At 45.4% G+C, this 23,336-nt stretch overlaps 1 protein-coding gene across 8 annotated transcripts in view; it reads right to left on the bottom strand.

Moving 5' to 3' along the window:
- Positions 1 to 13,982, bottom strand: part of RIPOR3 (RIPOR family member 3) — a 42,350-nt gene extending 28,368 nt beyond the window's left edge. For 4 of the 8 annotated variants that reach the window (XM_048321974.1, XM_048321979.1, XM_048321981.1 and 1 more), the window contains exons 1-2: positions 13,859 to 13,936; positions 8,751 to 8,883 (exon numbers count right to left, since the gene is read on the bottom strand). The gene's annotated coding sequence lies outside the window, so the exon portion shown is untranslated. Of the gene's footprint in view, positions 1 to 779; positions 897 to 8,750; positions 8,884 to 13,512; positions 13,595 to 13,858 lie in introns of those variants that run through there. The other 4 variants (XM_048321980.1, XM_048321975.1, XM_048321976.1 and 1 more) reach the window with 4 other exon arrangements.
- Between the last annotated feature and the right edge of the window lie 9,354 nt (positions 13,983 to 23,336).

Genomic DNA, 23,336 nt, shown 5'->3' with positions numbered 1-23,336 from the left:
TGCAGAGTTGCCACCTGGAATTTATGTCTTTTATAGCATGGTTTTATAAAATTCACTTCATGACAGCCAAACAAACGTGCCATTGGTCTGTAGTGGCTCTGCACCATCTCTACTGAAACTCAGCTTTCACAGTACAGAACCAGAATCAGCAGTGAATCAGTACATGAACATTTAGGGCCTTCAGAGACCTTCTCTGGACCTTAGGAATGAGCTGTGGTTCCAGCTAATCATTGGCTGTTTCAAAAAAAAGTCAGTCAAAACTGCTAGGTTTGCATTCTGCTTCCCTGAATTTATTATAAATTCCACCAGAACTGTTTTGCTGCTACAATTGCATCAGGATCAGGATTTTAGCTGAAAGAAATACATTCTGCAAACACTTCATGGGTGAAAAGACAACCCTAACGCAATTACACCAAAAATCTTCAGCATAAGTTAAATTTAAGACTGATTTTGCAAACTGGGCTGCGTTTGTCTGCCATCACATTGATGTAATCACAATTATTTTTCTTCTTGCTTATTTCAGAACATAGGGACAATGGATTTAACTGACCCTTCTGAATGCTGCTGATGGGCTGTATCCAGAAACACTTGCAGCAGACAGTGGCATTTGTCTTTCATGACACTGATAAAGAAAAAAAAATCAGATCCCCACTCTGTATTACAATCCTGTCAAAGATTTTGAACAAAGTCTCAGGGCTGGTCTAGGCCTGGACCACTGAAGTTTTTGTGATGTCAATGCACTGTGGAATAGGTGGAAATGTCTGGGCTTTGGCACTTACTTTGCAGTGTTGGACATGTAAAGAATCCAAACCATGAAATGAATGAGAGGTGATAAGGGCCTGACTCAGCCCTCATTCCCCTGAAGGTGGCTGTGATGAAGGCTGAGTGAAGCAGGAGTGAAGTGACCGTCTGGGCACGGCCCCAGGCTGAATCCCCTGGGAAAATACACACTGTGTTTAGTCTTTGCTCTCCAGCATTCCTCAGGAAAACCATTGACCTCAGTAGCAATGTCTACTGTGCTACATAAACATTCCAAATTTATCATTCAAACCCCTCACATTTTAAGCGGTTTTGTTCAGCTGTTTGACAAACATTCTATTTATACAGTTATGGGCAGAACTAAGAAAAAAATTATCTGGTTATTTTCAAGAGAGGAAAAATAACTTGCATTAGGGAGACACACAGTGCCCTTGATCTCAGAATACTCTCGAAATAGGTATTTTAACACAGCATCACACGCAAATAGGGATCCTTTCTTCAGACAAATCCTGTTTGTGGCAAGAACTCCCAGCAAAAGGATTCCCAGCAGAACCTGAACAGGTCTGATGTCATTCACTCCAACACAGGGACTCTGACCTGTGGCTATCATTGCTGTCTCACACCAGCACATGGGAGCTCCAGCTGCCACCCACAGACAGGGGAGAGCCACTGACATGGGACATACAGACATGGGAAATGTGTGCTTGATATTGAGTTTTTATCTGGTCAAACAGATTTGTGAAAAGGGAGAGAAGGGACACAAATAGCTTCCACCCATTCATCAGGCATTTCTGCTGGGTTAAGATTGAGCAATATGAGTAATTACATCACAGTTTTGCTGCAGATGGAAGCTTTTGCTCCCCTGTGTAGCTGCACACGTTCCACAGAACTTCTTGACCCAAGCCTGTTTAACTCAGATTATGAGATGGGCCCTTTACTTTGCACCAAATTTACATCTGTCACGTCGTATTTTGAAAATGTCAAGTGATTCAGGAATATAATCCCGTTCTCATAGGTACTTTAGGCTCTTAGGAGCTACTTCAATTGATTTTTAATAAGAATTATATTCAGAGCTTGCGTTATTTAGAAAGGCAGGAATTCAGTGTGTAACTAGTTTTGGTACTTTTGCAAATTTTATCTATGCAGATTTAACTCTTGAATATATATTTAAATACTGCATACTTTCCTCCTAGCCATACTCAAGCCATTAAAAGAAAATCAGATAAACAGCTTTGATCCAAGTTATTGCTTTACTCATTAGGCCCTCCCATAGCTTCATGCCAGCCTCTGGAAATGGCATTCTGGGGTCCAGGCTTCCTAGGCAGCAATAAATTTAAATATCACAGGCAGTGCTCTCAGACAGCTTGTCCTGTGCTGGAGGTCAGGTCTGATGGCCCCATTTCTAGGGGGTTCTTTGAAAACAGGACTCAGATTTCAAGTCCAGGATGAGCTGCTTTTCAAGCCTGCACCCCAAGTGTTCCTGTATTTCCAATCACTTTCCATCTCAGCATGCAGCTCCAAGTTCTGTTCTCAGTGACAGTGTGCACATCCAGAGGAAATTAATCAGCCATTTATTCCAGATTCCCAGCAGAATCCGGCAGCAGAAGTTGGCCTGACCTAGTTAATGGCCTGGAAATTATTTTCCAAGACATGATGTCGTGGCCACTTCGTGCCTCCCAGCAGCAGCAGCAGCTGCCAGCGAGCCCCGGGGAGCTCAGCATGGATCACCCCATGGACTGTGCCCCTGCCCTCGTGGAAATGTGTTACTGGGAATCACAGCTGGCTGTAAATCCCACTGGGGTGTTTTGGCAACGCTGGACTAAGAAAAGCCGCAGCGATTGCCCATAACCAAGCCCTGGTTTCCATCCTCTGGCAGCCCGTGGCACAGCCCTTGGTTCCCGTGCCAGCTCTCCGAGGTGCTGGGGGCTCCTCCACGGACTCTGCCTTTCCTCCTGGGGGAGGCACAGGACGATTCACCCATTACCAGCTGATTTACGAGCACAGGCCTTGCTGTGCTCCTCTGGTTTCAATTTCCAGCTTGCTGACAGACTTGCAAGGCTGGGTCGGGGGTTCAGGAGTGCGCCAGGCTGCACAGGCTGGCCCGACCCGCAGCTTTTCCAGCGCTGGCGGAGCGGGAGAGCGCAGCCAGCCCCGCTGGAAGGGCACCGCAGCCCAGCCTCCTGCCGAGGAGGAGCAGGTGAGGGACAGCAGCTTACAAGCGAGGAGCAGGCTCCTCCATTTGGGACAAGAGAAAATTCGCCTGGCACTGAATCACACCAGTTCTGGCCTTGAGAGATTCCTGCTTATTAATTATGAACCCCAAGGATCCTTCCTCTGTAATACAGACCTCATTCTCCTTGTTTTCCCCAACCTATGCCTGAATGTGTGTTACGAACAGACTTATCAGGTGTGATCATGTCTCCAGCCAGCCTTGTCATGCAGGAGCCCATCTCCAGGTTAATTATGACATAAGAAAGGTCCTTTATCTCAGCCTTAGGGTTGTGGAAAGTCCCAAGGCTAAGTTTCAATAGCAGCCACCATGATGGACAGGCAAATGCTTTGATTATTACACTGAGAAGGGTATATTAACCAAATCAGATGACAAAATTCCAGTAAGAGGGAAATCTGATGTCCAACAGCACATGGGATGTAATTTGTTATCTTCAAAAACTGAGTTCTGTGAATCACAATATCCTGGTGCTTCTGAAGTGGGACAAACTGTGCCACTTACCTGTCTGACCAGGAAAATTGTCCCTTACTAAGAACTGATCTATCCAGCCCGCTTCCTATGGCAACCATGGTTTATTCCCATAAATGTTACCAAGATAACCTTGTGCCACAGAAGTAATGAAGTTGCTAAGTTAGGATCAGTATCCCAATGAACACTGGAAAAAGAGGAAAAGTATATAGAATTTCATAGAAGAGAGAAATAGAAGCGAAAAAAGGTTTATGCTTTAAAGCCAAATATTTACTCATGGAAAAAAAACAAGACCTTTGAATCTATGTGGGTATATCTGTACTTTTCCCTTCACTTCTTACCAGTTCCTAATACACATGCTCTGACATTCATGGCCTACATTTTTTATGCTGTTATTCTCTGCTTTTATTTGGTTTGGGCTTATTTTTAATGAGGTGAACTTTGCACAGCCCAGCTCTAGCTCCTATAAAATCTGTCTTAAATGGCCAGATTTAGTGATTTTTCTGTGGAGAGAAAAAGCCCTCCATCCTAACCACACACCTGTACTTGGAACCAGATGTCTCACCCCCTTTAAACTGAACTAATGAGGACAGGAATATGGTCAGGAAAACTCCTGTCTAGATCTTGCCTCTGGAATTATGGAAAGAGTGCTGCAAAGCTTCCACAGAAAGGAAAGGGAGGAGGATGGTAATTCCTCCAGCAGGAAAATTTACTTGAACCCCACAGCCCTGCTCATCCCAACGTCACTGCTACCTCTTAACTCACACAGGGATCCCACAGAGAGCAGGATCCCTCAGGTGATGGGAGCTGCTCTAACTCTGTTCAACCCATTTACAGAAAGCCAGGGGCTGGCTCTGTGTCACCTTTGAATTTGGCAAGGGACCCTAAATTACTTCTCTCAAGACTTCTGTAAAACAAAAAGCAGACCAATTACTGAGGACCAGACGCTGTGAAAACCATAACTTCTGATAGAAATCTGACCAAACAAGAACATTTTTTAAACCAGCTTTGCCCATCAGTGTGTTTTTAAAATATAAAGTGTCCTCTGCTGCTAGTTCAGAAAGAGATAAGATTTTAGGACCATCACTTCTCTGCCCAGTCTTGCTTCCATCAGAGTCACTGGGAGCATTACCATCATTTCAGAGATGATGAACAAGACCTTCAAGGTCATGATTTGGCACTCAAATTGGAAAAATACACAAGCATGGCCTTTTTTTTCTTTTTTAGAAAAGATGCCTCAGATTCTCCCTCTGGTGCCTAGCTTAAGCTTCTCTAAAATAATGATTCTTGATTTGTCTTTATGTGCTCTTCATCAGTCCTTTCCCTGCAGCAGGTCCCCCACACTGTGCCACAGCAGCCAAAAGGAATCTTCTGCTGAATAAAGTCTTGTGAGACACAGTCATTACATGCAGGGGAAACTGGGTTTAGTGGGGCCCTGGTTCCCCCGGGGACTCCCATAATATAAATTATTAATAATAAAAATAAACATTGGCTGGCTTGAACTTCTCTTCATTCCCTTGGAGCTTATTTTTGTGATGGAATTAGCTAAATAAAGCCCACTTGAAAGAATGTTTAATTGCAAACTATCCAAAGAAAACAAAATGGAACTAATTGGTTCTTAGATATTAAACATTCAAAAGGAGATAGCTTGGAAACAGCTGAAAGACTAATGTGCATTAGGATACAAATGGTGCAGTGAGCAGTTGAGGAAAATGCAGTCTAAACTGGACTACATTTGCTTTTAAACCAGATATTCAAGTTTTGTCAGTCTGGCCCTGCCTAGAAGACAGCTTTGGATTGTTTCAAGCCTAAACAGAATTACAGCAGTACTCTCTGTATTATAAAATTATAAAATCTGAGGAGGCAAACTTGTGTACTGACTTCTGGGCATCATTTGCCCCGGAAACACTACAAAACCTACAGTGATTGCTACTTCCTGGAGTGCCCCTTAAATCTCTTCTGGCCTACAGAAGACATCCTAGCAAGGACTGTTTCAAGTGGTTTCTCTAAAGCAGTTGTTTTCCTGCAAGTCTGGTAGGGAGGGCTCACAAAACCAGTTCTGAGAGCACATCTCCAAAGGAGAGTGGTTGTGCCATCCATCAGAATAACTGACTGAGATCTGCCTTGGCCTCTACCAACTCCCTTTCTGCAGCCCTGTGTTTTTGTTATTGCTATTTAATTCAAGTCTTTCACAGTCAGCAAATAGAAAGAATCTGTTTGGTCATGTGAAAACTCCCTTTTCGTATTCATTAAAAGTTAAATAGTTGCCACACATTTCAGAAGCGTTTCTAGCAAGACTAGAAAGTGATGGCTCCAATGTGACTTTGTAAACAAGAAAAAAACTCTACATTAGAAGGGAGCAAGAAGTAGGTAAGTTATAGCCAAAATCATACAGTCAAGAAAATTTTTTAAATTAATGAGTGGTAGAAGACTTTTTCTCTGGAGGACCACTGTGTGCAATGAAGTCAGACTAGTGCTCAGCCATTGAAGATGCACTGTCTCATCAGCAACATGTTTACTTTCCCACTTATCAATGACTGACAGTAATGAGGCCTCTGCCAGAGATAACAAATTCCTAGAAATGTCAGGCACCCCAGAACACCCAGCCCAAGCACACAAGAGCTACTCACTGGAAAAAAAAGGCAGACACAACTGGAAGTGCTAAGCAAAAGTTGTTCAGCAGGATCAGTTGAGATCAAACCACTTCAACATTTAAGCCAAAAGCTAATGGAATTTAAGGTCCCTTGAAATGTTATGAATACCATCAATAAACATGGCAAGAGTCACTCATGAAAATGCATTTCAGCTTTGTGCACAAAAAAAAGTCAATCAGCTCTCTGTCTCAGACTTCTTCAAAGTCTGTGAACCCAACTGTTTGTTCCCTGAGGACCCAAAGCTTTTACTGCAGCTAACACATCTGCTTAGTGTTTCCTATTTTTCAGCATCACAAGGAGTTTTTCTTAGACTTTGGACTGGTTTACTCAGCATCTATGGACCAGAGATCTTCTGAACTCCCACTGGTGATCCTCTGCAGAACTGCCACGGCGAATGCACAGACCAGAGACCTTCCTGGCAGAAAGTCACCCTTGGGTGATCTTCAAAATTCAGAAATGGCCATTCAGATACAAAACATATTGACAAGTGATTCCAGCAATACACTAATACAGATCCAGGATGAAAGCCAGACTCTGACACAATTACAGCAGCAAGGGCAGGCAGTGCTTCAATGTTCTAACAGAAAAGTGGAGTTTTGCTCCATATAACTTGGCTTACTCACAAGAGATATTTTACAAGAAGATGCAGTTTTACTGCATTGTAAACATAATTTGACAATTACAGGTCAAAGGATCCTCGCTTATTGCTTTAAATGAAACTAAACATAGTCAAATTCATACATACACACATGGGGAAAAGATTCATCATGTGTTATTACAGCTCTGGAGAAAACAGCACAGAAATTATGTCTGAACTGGAGACCTTACCAGAAGATGCAGTGTATGTTCTCACCCAAAGCCTTCTCCTGCAGAGCATGTTCTCCTTACAGTTGTGCTTTTGTTCTTGAAGAACCCAAGCTCAAGCAATTTTGAGATACTTTGCATTGCTACTTAAATGTTTTGCACTTCTGCTGTTTGTTTGCAGGCAGCTGGGATGCCCGCACTGATTTTCTAAGGTTATTTAAATTCTTCTTTATTTGTTAACAAATTACGTTGTTGCACAACACATTGGCATGTGAACCCTTCAGAAAAAGGGAGAGGCACAAGTCGGCCTCAGTGGAATTAGGGACGAGCTGCAGTGACCTCAGCAGAGTTACACAAAGGACAGCTCTATTGTCTCTGGCTCTTGTGCCTAACTGAAGGAGTATTTCTGTATGCCAGGGCTCTTCAGAGGGGGCATCACCTTCCAGCTCAGCGTCTGGGGCTCCGTTTCAGACAATGCACAGTGACAGATTTCCACACAGTCCGGGCATTGGGGCTGTGCTGACAGCACAAAGAGATGTGCAGTTACAGAGATCCATGCAACCAACTTACACCACACTGTGTTACTGATGGACTCAGGGCGAGGCATTTTCACACGTGATCCATCCAATGCAACTGCTCTTCTTTTGCCTCCCATTGTAAAAAACCAGGTCACTAATTTCCTACAAACCAGTTATCTTCCAAACTGTAGAAAAGCCAATGAACTTTCTGTATAGATCAGTTCTCAGCCATGTCCATGCACTGGATTGCAGTGGCTGCTCAAACAGCTGCATTTGGAATATCCACAGGTGCCAGTTCTTTTAGAAAGCCCCAGCCTACTATTTTAACTTTACAGATCTCATCAAACAAAATCCTTCCTTATAATCTGGAGGAATTTTCTAAACTCTTTTTGTAAAATTTCAATTACATAATGGAAACATTTCAGAAATTCAGTGCACAGGGAAACTGAAGGTTATTGAGGTGGTGTTTCTTCTGCACTAGTAGAAGTACAAACCCATTCATGCCAACATCAAAGCAGCAAACATCCAGATTTTAAAGCACACTGAGGCCTTGGAATTGCCTCCCTGTTTATCTGTTCAGGCCCAGTATTGGGAAATGATATTTCCCTCTTCAAGTCTGTAGCAATTTCAATAATAAAACAGAGGTTATGTAAGTGCAGAGAATTATGGAAAAATATAAGTGGAAAGTACATAGTTTTAAAATTCATTTGATTCACTCAAATACAGCTGAACTGACATTATTCACACTTTCCAGTCTTAGTCAATACTGGATTGAAACCAAGCACAAGACATTTCAGGCCCAAAGGAGGTTTTTAAGAAAATTACAAGTACCTATATTTCTAGTTTACAATGTCTGTCTGGGAAAGCTCTACTGCCTAAGGAAACACCAAGCTACCTGTTGCAGTGGGGATACTGCAACACGCATATATCAAACCAGGAGTCCCGTGGAAAGGAAATATATATGGACAGACAGATTCTTGCTAGCTGTTTCAGAGATGTTTATTTCTCCAGCCGCATGGCCGGGGCTCTGCCCAGGAACTGTTCCAGTCACGGGACCAAGGGTCCTTCTGCCCGCGCAGGGAGCACAAACCAACCAATGGGAACGAGGCTGAGCAGGGGCAGGGAAGCCCCGTGTCTGTGCCCTCAGGGCCCCTCTCCCAGGGCTACACGGCAGGGGAGGGACCCCAACAGCTACCTTCTCATGGGATCAAACAGGAGAGATGTGAACTAATTAAGGGCACCTTTGGATCAGCTTGTAAACATAAGGGCTGATTCCACCCCAGAGAGCTCCCAAACCAGAAACCTGGATGCAAATACCTGTGGTCTCCCAGCGAGGCAGGGATGCAGATTCAGAGCCACATTTCACACTGGAAGTTCATTTCTAACCTGAGGAGACACAAGCTCTAGGCCCAGCTCTGCATTCCTTCCACACCCAGGGCTGGAGTTGTGCCTGAAGAAGGAATGCAAGAGAGAAATGAATTTCTTATCGGCCTGGCAGATCTTGTTGGGTGATGTAGATGCCTGTGAGGCTGCCAGAACTCCGATGTGGGACATGGCATGCAGCCTAGCTCCAGAGCCCAGAGATTTCAAACCAGAACTCCGGCAGGACACTTGAAATAAGGGAAAACTGTTTTCAAAAGCATAAGCAACTGCTCCTAACTCGGGGATACCTGAATATATTTCTGTTATAAACAGTTTTTGTCAAAGGAAAAGATCCCAGATTTGTACAAAAATGAGTAAAAAAGGGAATAAATTGTGTATTTCCAAACCCAGGGGCATTTGAAACTCTGGCTATAAGAAAAAAGATTTAATAATCATAAATCTCACAGAGGGAAATACTAAACACATAAATAAGGACAGGAGGTTCCTCGGATAACTCTGTGTCTATTCCCTCCCAAACCATGGCAGCAGCGCGCATGCAAGTGCATATGGCAAGGTCTTTCCATCACTCCAAAGACACCCAAACGTCACCTTAGCTTTTGCTAAGATAAACCAGTTATGGCTCTTTCAGTTCCACAGCCAGCAGTATTTCAAAATGTGCAGGGACAAAGACCTCCCAAATGCATGAAGGACAAAGAACTGTGGAAACAAAGCTCTTTATGTGTGGATTGTGGCCTTTTTAAAATTTTGCCAGAGCTGGGACCTTCCTGGATGTTTCTTTCATTACTCTCCCCAAGCAGAATGCAAAACTGTAGGATGAAGATGCTGTGCTGTGGTCAAAAATGCAAGAAGGACATATTAAGGTAATTCACAATGCATTTTGTTCAGACAAATATTTTCATAATAGTTGACAAAAAAGTATGTTGAATAAAGTATCCACTGTTTTGAGAAAAAGAAATGCTAGCTAAAATCAAGGGCTTTGGCTACTTTAAGGCTTCCTAGGCAAGATTAAATCAAAATGTTTCCTGTAAACATTCCCTCTTTTCATCAGCATGTCAACTGTAGTAAGGAGAATGTGATCCTAATTCTCAGCATCAAAATCTGGGATAACTTTATAAAGTCAAATGTTTTCTTAATTTCACAGAAACAACTGTGACTGGAAATATTTTGCAAAGCATGTTGCAAGTGGAGGTAAGTAAATCAGCTAGCACACTGCACATTTTCAAAGGAAAAAGGTTTCTAAAAATGAATCAGGATTTAATAAAAAATGTCTCTGAGGTACGTAAGTCATGCCCATAATAGAATATTTTTCAATTTTCAACCCTGAACAGAGAATTTTAAACCACTAGCAGATGTATGAAACAAAAGCAAAGTTGTCCCCTTATTCTCTGCTGTGCACACACATAGATAGAAACAGGGAAACCAAGGAGAAGCTCTCAAACATTTTCCACAAGAAAGCCAATTTGCTCACAATTCCTTCTCCCTTTAAATTGTTTCTGTGGCAACACATCTGGCGCTGTAATTCCGGGCCAGAACATTAACTATCCTGAAAGAAGAAAGTTATGTTGTTGTTCTGTCTGCAAGAATGTGAAGCAGACAGAGATCTGTGAACACACGTAATCAGGTCACCCTTTCTGCCTTCCCAGGCACACAGAACATCAGCTATGCCTATTTATGCATAGCTTAAAATGGCAAGTTTTAAAACATTTCAGCAATGGCTAGAGAAAACTCTCATGGTAAACACAGTCTAGAAGCCAGGGGTTTTTGAAAATAAAATGATGAGTGCTTTGCTACTGCTGTTCCTACTGCGTGAAATAAATAAATTATTCAGCTAAGAGGAACAAGGTTCATTCCCTAATCATAAACATAACTCTCCCTATGTAATGGAGCAAGATTGATGCTGATTTCTCATCTCCCAGCACTGCACAGGCATTGCTGGCTTGTCACTATTTTACACGTGAGATAGGTCAGGAGGCCAAAGCTGCCCCAGGATGAGTTACCCCTCCCAGAATCCCAGAATCCTTAAAGTTGGAAAAGCCCTCCCAGCCCAGGGAGTCCCAGCTGTGCCCAATGCCCACCTTGTCCCCAGCCCAGAGCCCTGAGTGCCACCTCCAGCCCTTCCTTGGGCACCTCCAGGGATGGGCACTCCAAACCTCCCTGGGCAGCCCCTGCCAAGGCCTGAGCACCCTTTCCATGGGGAAGTTCTTCCCAAAACATTCATCCCTGGGCTCTTCAAGCTCTTGAGTACCAACAGATTTTATGTTATGGAAATAATGGAAGTAGATTTTTGCTACTTCATCAAGCAGATCAGGGATGGATTCATGGAAAGAACGTATCTGATGAGCAATAAAATATCACTGACAGAGTTATTGTCCCAATAATAATTGCATATGTTCTCCATAAAGTAGTTTTTATAATTTAATTGGAAACAGCTAAATTCACATCTAGAGCAGTTACATATAAATATGTTTGCTAACTACACTTAGGGCATTTCTGTATTAATGACAGAATCATCTTAGTGTTCTGATCTTCTAAATTACTGATGATTAAATTCCTTGTCTGTCTGAAAACCAAGTTTTTGCCCAAAAAAGTTGAATTGAAAAAAAAAGATAGTTTTCAGGCATTCTATCTTTGAAGACATACTGGTTTAAAGCAGTCTGTCCTCAGGGAGAATAAACTGGCAGCAGAAATGGAAAAGTTGAAAAAAAGAGGATAAAACCTGGTATTTCATAAATATGTATGTCCCTTTTGTGCTTCCGGAGGCAGCATCTGAGGATGGGAATTAAAGCCAGGGCCCTGAGCACCTGTAGCCATTAAAGGCTGGCTGATGTCCTTTGCATGACTTGATGTCCATAATTTTGGATTGTCACCAGCCAATCACCTTCCAAAATCCAGTTCTGGCCAACACAGTCTGGATAACTCAACTCTGTCTGCTCCCTCTTTCTCAGCCTTTTGGCTAAGATCAAGTGTGCAGATTGAAATAATATTAAACCTACTATTTTACACAAATTATCTCCTTCACTTCCAGTCTTTCTATTTATTTCATCCAAATGGAACAAATTAATAACCCTTCTGAGAAAGTTCCCCCTCCCTTGCTTTATCCTGGATAACTTTCTACACCCAGGGCCTCTGTTTTGTCCTGGTGCTTTGTAACCCCACATTGTCACTCCTCAGACCCCTGAGAAAGAGACACATGAGGATGACAACTTTCCCCTCCCCACAGATGGAGTCTGGTTTCCCTTTCTAGCCAGAGTGGCTCTATTCCACTTCTCAGACTCTTTATGAGGATATGCCAAAGGAGTATTTCTGAAGGAATTAGCTGTGGAAGGGAATAAAGTGACATTGGTGGATGTGCTGTTACAGGATCCCAACTCCCTGCCTATATTGCTCCTAAGGAACCCAGGGCTAGGGAGAACATTGTAGAGCAACCGTACAGCTGCTCTTTGTCTTGACAGAAGGAAACCATCCCATCCTTACAGTGTCTCTTAGGGAATCCATTACATAACTCCCTCTTTGGCCTCTGTCTCCACGCTCTTGGCTCCGTGCTGTGAACAGAACGCCACTGCTCCCCTGCAGCTCCTGACTGACTCCAGAATGGAGCACGGGGTCAGCATGCAGGACCTGCCATCTCCGGGAAGCGCTTTCATTCCTCCAGAGGGTATCCAGACTCTAACTGAAGGAGAACGTTGCCAAGTTAATTGTTCACTACCAGCTCACACGTGTTCTATCTCACACGTTTCTCTCCAGACCTGGGGCATAAAGAGGCTGGGCCTGCCACTCCACAACAGCTCCAGCCCATTTTGGCAGGTTTTGTGCAGCTTTTCCTGCACTGCTACGCGTGGTGCTTTTGTCATTCACTGCGCAGAATTCAGAGCAGCAGCAGGGAAGGGATGAACTGCACGACACAGGAACACAACAGAGGAGTTTCTCACTGCCCACTCCTTTAGCCACTGCATGTCTCTCACATGTGCCTCTCCATTCAACATGCAATATTCCCTCAGACACATTTTGCTCTGTTTACTACCCTTGCAAATGATCTTCCTCTGCTTTTCTTGTTTTTAATTAAGGGCTTTCAAAAAAAAGATATGTAAAGCACCTCATCAATAGGTGTAGCTCCCATTTTGCAGCTGTGAAAACACAGGTATGGATGGATTAAGTCTTGATCCCAACAAAGGAAATGACTGAATCAGGAGTTTGAGTACTGGTGCTGGTTCTATACTCGAGAAATGGCTCCAGAAATATGTAACCTTATTTTTCCAATTCCTTCGAGTTTCTTTGGTTGATGAACAACTCTACTTCCATATGGCCCAACTTATTTAAAGCACTTTTTAAAAGGGGAAATTAAACTCTCGATCAAAATGTAACTGGGCTGTGACCCAAAACCTCAACTTGTATTTATACGAATACGCAATAAAAAAAAAAGCAAATAAAATGTAATCTTTGCACAGACAAAAAGAGTTAACTAAAATATAGCCAGCCCATACAGCGACCTCCAAAAGGCAAACCCTAGGGGATGGCATAGACCTCGTCCTGCTCCTCTTACTGTCCCACCTGCTGCAGCCAGGTGCTCCCCTGCCGGGGGGTTCCGGGGTGTTCCCTGCCGGGAATGCCCTTACCCCGGCCCAAAAGCTACCGAGCCTCTCTGCGCGGCTGCAGCCTCTGCAGGAATGTTGGCATCCTCTGAAGCTTGCCCACTTACAGATGCCCGCCTGCCCCAGGGCTGACCGAGTCCCGCCGTCGGTGTCCGTATGGATCCCCGACAGGTGACGGTGCCCTGTCGGTGCCGCAGCCCTCACCTGCCGGCCGGTGCCGGTGCGGTGCCGGTGCGGTGCGGGTGCGGTGCCGGTGCCGGTGCGGTGCCGGTGCCGGTGCGGTGCCGGTGCGGTGCCGGTGCCGGTGCCGGTGCCGGTGCCGGTGCGGTGCGGGTGCGGTGCCGGTGCCGGTGCCGGTACCGGTACCGGTGCGGTGCCGGTGCCGGTGCCGGTGCGGTGCCCCGCGCCCCCCGAGCCCCGCTGGGCGCTGCTCCGTGCCCAGGTGTGCCCTACCTGCGCTCCCCGGCGCGGCTCGGCTCCGCTGCCGTGGCGGCGGTGGCGGCGGGTCCGGGCGGCCGGGAGGGCCCCGATAGCCGCCGCTTATCGCCGCTGCCTGCCGCCCAGCTGGGCTCCGCTTCCAGGAAGCCGCGGCTCCGGAGCGCTTGTTTGCCGCTGGATGCCGAGGGCTCCGTCCCGCTCGCTGCTTCCCTTCCTCTCGCCCTCCCTCCTTCCCTCCCTCCTCCTCTCCGGCGCTCCCTCCCCCGACCCCCCTGGTCCTGGCAGGGGGGCTGGGAACGCTCCGCGCGGCTCCAGCACATGCCGAGCCGGCGGTCACGGCCCGGACCCTCTGCTATTAATCAGGAGCATCCCAGGCGCCCTCTCGCTCGCTCCAGCTGCTCCGCTGCGGGTCCCACAGCGCCGCAGGGCAACGACAGACCGGCAGCGCTCGCAGGACTCCCGTCCCTGCACCCCCCGTTATTCCCCCGTTCCTCTGCTCCCCAACTCTTACCCCTTCTGCTCAGACCTTTTCTGCTGTGCCCAGACCCCTCCTTTCCCACCTTTCTCATCCATTGCTCCCTCCTCCTCTGCCCTTACCCCACACCGTGTCTTCACCATCCTTTTAAAGATTCCCTCCTCTTACAGCCCTCAGTCACACAACGCTAATCATCATCATTACCTTTCTTTTTCTTATTGCCTCCTGCCTTTCCCCATCCCACCCTTCCATAGGTGTGCTGGTACTGAGGAGAGGTAATTCGCTCTCTTTGATTCTCTGTTGACCAACAGCCTGCTCCGAGTCCTTCCTGCTGCACCCACTACTGACCTCCTTCTTGCTTCTGTGGGCAGCTACCGCTCCTTGGGAATGAGCTCCCTTCTGCCTGCTTTCTAGACACCTTCCAGGTAATCCTAGCAAAAAGAGCTGAAGCTGACATGTAGAAAGCAGGCTGGAATCTCCCTGTTCCTTGTCTCACCCCATGCACCCCCACACTCACACCTCTTTCCTGAACAATGCCTGGCCAGGCCTGTTGTAACCACCACACACAAGCACGTTCCTGCCCTGGGCACAGCACCTTGGGTTCTGCTGTGGCTCATCCGTCTTCCATTTTCCCCTGGTTTTTAGCAGCACTTCCCCATGCTGACTGACTGACAGTACAGGAAGCCAGACACTCCCCATGGGGAAGATGAGCTGACTGCACGGAATTTGGCCGTGCCCTTATAGTAACTTTATTGGTAATAGTGTTTGCTTCCCTTTTGACCATGCTCTGCAGCATCCAGCACACACATCCTTAAACCCATCCCACAGCACACAAACTGAAGTTCTCAAAGCTCCAGTTGACCAGAGATCCCATACAAGAACCTCTTAGGGCAGGGTTGCCGTTTTCTTTTGCAGTTCTTTATGAAGTTGATCAGGATTTGTATTTTCCTGTGCACATGTTTAACGGAAAGTCTTGAAAGAGGCAGAGGAAGATCTCTTGCACAGCTAAACATGCTTTTAAGGAGAGGCATGAGGGAACTGACACACATGAAAGTGAGAGCAATAAGACACAAAACCAGATGGGCAGACGGAGTTGCCTGAGCCAACACTTCAAGCACTCTGGGTTTTATATGTATTAGAAAGAAGTGTGCTGAGATGCAAGCAAAAGTGGGTTTCATACCAGGTCTTCAAAATGGTTGGGGCTTGGAGCACTGCAAATGGCAATGATGGTACACCATGGATGTCACAGCTGGGGTACCTAGAAAACAAAGCAAGGAGATGCAAATACATGGATTTGTACAGGTAAGTACATGACATTCCAATAATCATAACTCTACTAACTCTTAGCTTGATTTTCCTGGTTTTGGAGGGTTTATGATCACTTCCACTGAGTGCTTGAAGAATCCCCCCCAGCAAATGTAACTGCAGCTGTCCTGCTGCTGTGCTGGGGTTTTCCAGGCTGACAAGGCAGTCAGCAGTGGCTGTGTGCCCCAGCCTCAGACAGAGAGCGGTGCCACAGCAGCCCCAGCAGCTCGGGACGGTGCTGGAACACTGCTGTCAATGCAGCAGGCCCCTGTCTCCAGTGCTGGCCCCACAGCAGGGTGGAGCACACTGGGACAAGCTGAAATGAGCTGGACTTGCAGGACACTTGCACTACACCAAATCTCTGCAGGAGCCCAGTGCAACCAGTTGCCCAAAAAGCCATTACTGTTAATGTCATTTCCTCCATGAGCCTTACAACAAAATTCACAGAGCAGCCCCTCCGCTAACACCAGTGACCACGGTTCCCTCACTCCTGGCGCAGATGTCCCCATTTACTTCAGCTGAGGAATGGCTTTATGTGTTTTTATTCCAGTTTGCTTTTTATGATCTTCATTTGCTGTGTCTTCATCTGGTGTGTTTATGTGGCTGGTGCTTGGTTTTCATTATTTTTAACTGCATTTCAGATCATTTGCTCTATGGTTTTGTTCACATTCTCCTTTTCCACGAAATTCTAATAAAACACTTGGCTACAGATTTTCCAAATTGAATACTGATGTTTAGTGCAGCTAATTATGCAGCAGGGTTCAAAGTGAGTTCTATAATGTAACAATTTACATATTCCTGAAAACAATGGACACAAACCTACAAATTATTGCTACAAGCTAGTTTCACATTCTTCTGGAATTTCCTTTAGAAATACATATGTTTAGTATTCTCACGCATATGAAAAGCAGTAAATACTGCATTGCTGGCACCATTATAATATTTACAGTGAAAAAATAAAACACACTCTGATGTGCCTCAGACTTAAAGAGACGTGAAAAAAATGCCAGTATGTTTCCTCCAAGATCTCAGAGCACTTCACAAAAACCCTTCCCAAATTCAGCCACTCAACATCCATCAATATAAGCCAATGATACACAAAGATCATTTTATAACAAAGCACTCACCATGGTTGCAACAACATTACACATTTAGTGTTTCAGCATCACCAGTGTTTGGGCATAACCAGATTAATCATAACTTTATTGTTTAAGTCCTGAATAAAGTAGTTTTTGTTTGTTTTCTAAATGGACCGAATTACAGGCAGCCAACCCTGTGAGCAGACCAGCCCAGCCTTCTCAGGAAGATCCAGACTAAACTGACTTTTAGAAAAGCTGCTGTAAACCATAACTCTGGTTATAAAAGCAAGAGCTAGTAACTCAGTAGCTGGGCCTATTACTGTGATCCTTTGCACCAGGCTGACTTGGAGAGACAATAGTTCTTGCTGCTCTCAATGCAAGCAATATGTATGCCAACATTTGCCTGTGGCTCCACCCCACCCTTTTCTAGTTTGCATTTTTTTAATTTTAGGATACTACTTAAGTCTTCATAATGTGAAGTGATCTGCATAGAAGTGGATTATCTCTCAGCATATCGATGTATTGACCAGGCACTTTCATTGCTGTGACATGACAAACTACAGAGCATGTTCCAGCAAACCATCCCTGCTCTGAGCCTCTGGGCAGGGTTATAGTGAGATTAAACTGTAAATACACATCCCCAGTTCCAAGTACATTATTATTTACCCCTCTTTGTGCATCTATCTGTGCTGGAGTTTTTAGTTCATGGTATTATAACTCAGGAGGGACACTAAGAGACCTGCCAATGGGAGCAAAGAATGTCTTCTAAAACCTCAACGCAACTGGGACAGTGGCTGAACTCACAGGATTCAGTATTTCCAAATGTGACATGCATTTTCAAGTCTCCTTGGCTTGTACTTTTCTAGTTTTACTTACAACCACTGCACCAGCACCCTGTGCTTAATAAACAGGGGCAGTTCTACTGCAGTAATGTGTACACACCTGTCTGTTTACATCCTGTAGTCTCACAGGGGATTGGTTTTTTTTGTGTATGGACACATAAAACACTCAGATGAAAAAGCCTAAATTATTCTGATGGTCTAATTACAATAAAAGTTTCATATTTTCCTAAGAAAATTGTTCCTTATAACTGTTTTACATTTTCCTTAAATGTTGGTAACTTCATCTTATGATTACAACAAGAAGTCTGTGACAAACCAAAGAAATCAAATGAGCGTGCACCATCCCTGGGAGTGTTGTCCCATTTCTGGAAGTGTTGTTGCATCCCTGGAAGTGTCCAAGGCCAGGTTGGATGGGGCTTGGAGCAACCTGGGATAGTGGAAGTTGTCCACGGCAGGGGGTGGAACGGGATGAGCTTTACGGTCCCTTGCAACCCAAACCATTCTGTGATTTTATGAATGACATTTTAAAGCCCAGTAAGAGTAATGTGATACAGCCATTCCAAATAAAGGTAAGGCTATAGGAGCAGTTAATGTCCCGGGCAGTCTGGTGCGGCCAAGGCCGCGGTTGTAATTAATTAACGGTGTAATTAACGGTGTAATTAATGGTGTAATTAATGGTGTAATTAACGGCCGTGGCTCCGGTCACAGCAGCCCCGGGTGACCCGCACAGCGCGGGCACAGCGCCCTCTGGCGGCGGCGGCTCCCGCAGCGCCCCCGACAGCGGCGACAGCGGCGACAGCGGCGACAGCGGCGACAGCGGCGACAGCGGCGACAGCGGCCACCCAGCTCCCACGTGCCATGGGAAAGGCCTATCCCCAGGGGATTCCCTTCCCAAGGGCCCGATCCCCCTCTGCGTGCAGCCTGCAGTGCCTCACAAGCGCTGCGGTGCTGCCAGCTCCTGCTCGGAGCCTGTGGGAGCACCCCTGCGTGACTCGTGTGTTAGCCAATAATAATTCAATCTCAACACGCAACAGTTCATTATTTTTTAAAAGCTATCATTATTTTTGCAACCGAGTGCAGAAATCATTTGCGAAATGAATTCGTTGTCTCACGGTCAGGCACGGGAACAGTCCCTGCCATGAGCTCCTCTCTTCACGCGTTTCAGCAGTTTGACTCGCAGGGCACAAAGCGCTTGTAGCAGCTCTGAAAGAAGGCAGACATAAAAAACTTGTAAGCTCAGGAAAAGGTTTCTGGAACAGCACCTATGAAAGCATGGGGCAGGAGGGACCTGGCCATGAGAGCGCTGCACAAACTCACACAGGGAGGGCAAAGTAACACCCAGTGTTCACCCATCACACCTGGGGGACAGGGGACACCACACAGCACGGGCCACTCCAGCTGGGAAGCAGTACACTGTGTAACAGGAGCTGGTGTTTATAAAAGATTGAGCTGGTGGAGTCCATAGAGGCTTGTTCACTTTAATTTTGAGGTCTATCAACCACCGTTCGTGTAAAGATGTTCCTTTGTGGCAAAGGGCACAAGTACTCCTTATTCAGTGATGGCTCTCAAAAGTCTCACTTATGTCACCTTTACTAGGTTACAGTCACTAGCAGAGGGCAGAGTTTTCTTCACAAATAGCCATAACATGTTTTCCATATAAGCTTAACAGCAAAGGGTTTATTCCAAAAGGCTTATTAGGCAGAGATTTTTATCTAAGAACATGACAACATTAAAATCCCAATCTGTACCAAACAAAGCTTAAAATAAAATTTGCAACAATTATTCCTTTGATTTTTCTCCCCAAAATTCTGGACCGGGAATACTCAGCGAGTAGTGGAAAACCAAACAAGAAATGTTCAGGAATTCCTTTGTGGAAAGAAACCCTGAAATGTTACCTATTGACCGGTACAGCTCAGCACCAGCGTGGCTTCCTCTGAGCACTTCAGGCAGGAGAGTTCAATCATTAAACCCCACACACGAGTGCCAGTGTGAGGTGTCAGCTGGGCTCAGAACTGCCCTGTTTATACAAGGGGGAATTTCAAAGTAATTCAGAGTCATTGGACACAAATGGATTACTAGATGAAGGGGAAGAAAAAGCTTGAAAAGCTTTTCATTATTTTACTTAGAAACCTCAGAGCGTATAAATGAATGTATCAGCATCAGCTTTTGACTTGCTAAGAAAGTATTTTCAAAAAACTTCACGAATTTGTCACTGGACCTAGTTTATATCTGGATTTATAACACATCTGAAACAAATGGTTTTTGACAGGCAGCAGAGTATGAAGACAACCTTTCCCATAAAGCCAGACAAAATAAAAGTACAAAATGAAAGAAAAGCCCCCAACCCTAGGAAACTATAAATATTATATTGGAAAAGATCTCACATATGAACTTTAAAAACAATCAATTCATTTTGTCACAGACAGGTAAGTAAATAAGTAAATATTGCATCAAAGTAACAACTAAAGGTTCCTGGAGGAGGAGTGGGGGGAGGAGGGAGGAAAACAGCTGATAGTTTTGTTGACAGCAAAGAAAAAAGCAAAGGCAGAAATAGAACACAAAAACTCATTACTAACCCAACTGTTGGTTTCCCCCTCAATAAAATAAAATTTAAAAAACTCAAACAAACAAATAAACAAAAATCTCACTCCAAAATTAAAACTGTCACAATTTCAGGGTAAGAACTAATTTTTTATTACACAAGTGCTCTTTAAATACTACTATTATTAATAAAGCAACTAAGTTGCCATGTGCTGGGGTTTACTTGCTGAGCTTTGCTCCTGAGTTTGTGTAGAGCTGTTGGTATGGATTGTGTTCCATGGAGATAAAATATAACAAGTTCCCCTCCTCAAACTCTCTCTAATGCAGCATTTGTGAATTCGCACGTTCTGCCTCAGGATCAGCAGTATCAACAGAAAGTTATGGAATGCATTTCCCTGGACTCATGGGGACCTATAAGTAGTGCTCTACAATATTATTTGCATTTGTGAACATCAGATGCCTTTACGACAGCACTGCTTTGTCTGTACCACTCATTAAGGGGAAGGCAAAAGCAATTGAGGTCACACTGGTCCCTAATATTCTGAAAATGCAGTATCCAAGTGTACACTGCTGCTGAAAACTCCTCTCTGTAGGGAAATGTAACTGGCACACAATATTTACTGTATCAAAATTGCAGAAGGCATCAAAAAGAAAGCCTGTAAGCACAGAATTTATTTTTTAAAGGAAGCAGGACCTTTTTATTATCATTTTGAAAATAAAGCTTCTCTTTTTCCCTTTTATTTTTCTCTTCCCATCAGAAAAACTCTCCAGTGTCTCATCAACTCCAAGACAAGATCAGATTACAATCTAGTGCATCTAACAGTCACTCCTCTGAGCTGGCACTGAGAGTGTAAATAAAGACTACTTTATGTTAAATATAAAATCAGCATAAGCCCTGAACTATGCAATAAAAGATTAGGTGGGTCATCAATAACAGTCAACCTATGCTGACAGAAATTTTCCGTGCTTCACTCTTAGAAGTATTCTGTGAACTCCCAGGAGGGCTGTATGGAATACCATTCCACTTAAAATGTGGGAAATCTGGGATAGAAAAGAAACATCACAGCAGAATCTCACTGTACTCCACGGTGGACTTAGGTGATGGAATTTCTACAGCAAAACAAACAAAGAAAAAAAATAAAAGGCCTCCCAAAAAACTTCCCCGGCTGCTCAGAGATCAGGAAACCCAACCTGTCTTTCAACTTCAGAGAAACTGAACGTGCCATGAATAGCTTGATCAGGTCTGAATCACAGGTTGTACAGAACTTGTGACTAAAATAGCTCTATAAGCTTGCCTTACAACTGGCACGAAAAGCCTGCCTCACTCCCCACCTTTATCTGAGATCAAATTGTTTATCACATTCCTTTCTCATACGTCAGCTCCTTGTGATGAAAGCCAGCCAGTGATTAATACATTTTATTAGGTTGGTTCCAGTGACTTGAAATGAATTTGCCCTGACTCCTCAGGCTCGCTCCCACACCCACTGCCTGGCACTCCAGCCATGCTAGGAATGCACAATAGAAAACAAATTATCTTAGGCGATACCTCATAAATCTGTACCAATAAAATTAACTGCACAACGGCTCCAAGCAGAAATCAGCTTCAGGAGGTTTCTCCTCCCTCTCTCCAAAAGAAAAGAGCCAACCCAACAGCTTTAAAGCCCCAGAGAAGCTGCTGTTCCCTTGTCTCTTGCACTCTTCTCTGTGCTTAGCTCATTAAGCAGAGCTGTAGAAGAGAGATATGGAAAGCAGTCCAAACTCTTTTCAATGTTATAATTACAAAGTGACACAATAAGAGGTTTTATCCTGGTCTTGCTCACATAGTTGTAATCTGTCTTCTACTGCACCAGGATCACAGATTCTATTGAAATTTACAGGCTGGATTCTCTATGTATCCTTCTGCAGCGTAAAACCAAAACATGCTGGACAAAGGACGAGAAGACTTGAATCAGCCTAGACACCGTCTGGCAGCAAACTATACTTAACTATTAACAATATCCTCTGTGCTAATTACAGCTTGTCTTGGCTCGAGTGAGAGCTGCAATTCCTTTGCCTTTGGCGTGATGGGAGGAAGATCAACTCTACAAAAATCAGCACCGACTTAAAAGTGATTCAGCACTGGATGCTTTTTATTTAATTACCGATTACCAGCTGAGACTTGAGAACTGACTAGACACCCATGGCTTGCCTCAGTTGCAAGGCATTGTTCGAGCTCCCGTCACAGCCATCCACACAACATCTACACGAGGAAACCTCACACTGTGTTCTCTTCTGTCAGGTTTATAGATTAGGGAGAGATCTGTAATTCAGAGGTCTGTTGACATAATGAGATTAATGTACAGGCTTTCTTCTTGCCCGTAAACAAGCGAAAAGTCTTTTTTTTTCAGACAGTTTACAGTCTCTCCACTCACGGATTTTATACTTTTGTCAAGGTAGCTCAACTGGCCTTTAAATGAAAATAATTGATCTGTCTCAGAATTAAAACAATAAAGAAGGTTACCTCTAACGTTACCAACTCCTGCAATCTTATTTGTGACTAAAACGAAAACACCTTTACATTCAGGACAGACACAGAGCCACATCCTGAGAGGGAGAGTTCAAAATTTTGGCCTGATCAAGACTTATTTTATGTAATGTGTGAACATCAACTAGCACTGGTGCAGTTTGCGTGTTACATCCGCAGGATCCCAAGATCCCTGAATCACAGAATCGTTAGGGTGGGAAGGGATCCTTCTCTGGAGATCGTTCAGTCCCCCCCAAGCCCGGATGTCTGGGGGCTTTGAGCCTTCAGGGCAGCCCGACCCGGGGGCTCCCGGCCCTGGGACGCCGAGGCTGCGGAGCCCCCGGGGCCGCGAAGGGCGCAGGGCTGCGGGACGGCGGCTCCTCCAGGCTGCGGAGGAGCGGGAGCGCGGCACGGAGGCTCCTGAGGGCTGTGGGAGGACGCGGAGGTGCGGGATGGCGGCTCCCCGGGGCGGGAGGTGCCTGAGCGGGCAGCGGGAGCCGAGCCGCGCTCCAGCCCCGTGCGCGCACAGCCCCGGCCGGTGCGGGGCAGCGGCTGCCGGGCTCAGCCCGCACCTGCTCCGGGGACGGGAGCAGAGACCCCGCGCCGCCGCCTCCATCTTGCGCTGCCCTGCAGGTGCGCGGCCCCGCCCGTGCGCGGTCCCGCGGAGGCGGCGCAGGCGCGGCGGCGGCCCCGCCCCGGTCCCCGGCAGGTGCCGGAGCCGCCGCGGCCCCGCCCCGGCCCGGCCGCG

This window comes from Corvus hawaiiensis, chromosome 17 (assembly GCF_020740725.1).
Source record: "Corvus hawaiiensis isolate bCorHaw1 chromosome 17, bCorHaw1.pri.cur, whole genome shotgun sequence".
Lineage (NCBI taxonomy): Eukaryota > Metazoa > Chordata > Aves > Passeriformes > Corvidae > Corvus > Corvus hawaiiensis.
Note: the sequence above shows the minus strand (reverse complement) of the source record. Positions and strands in the feature narration are given on the sequence as shown.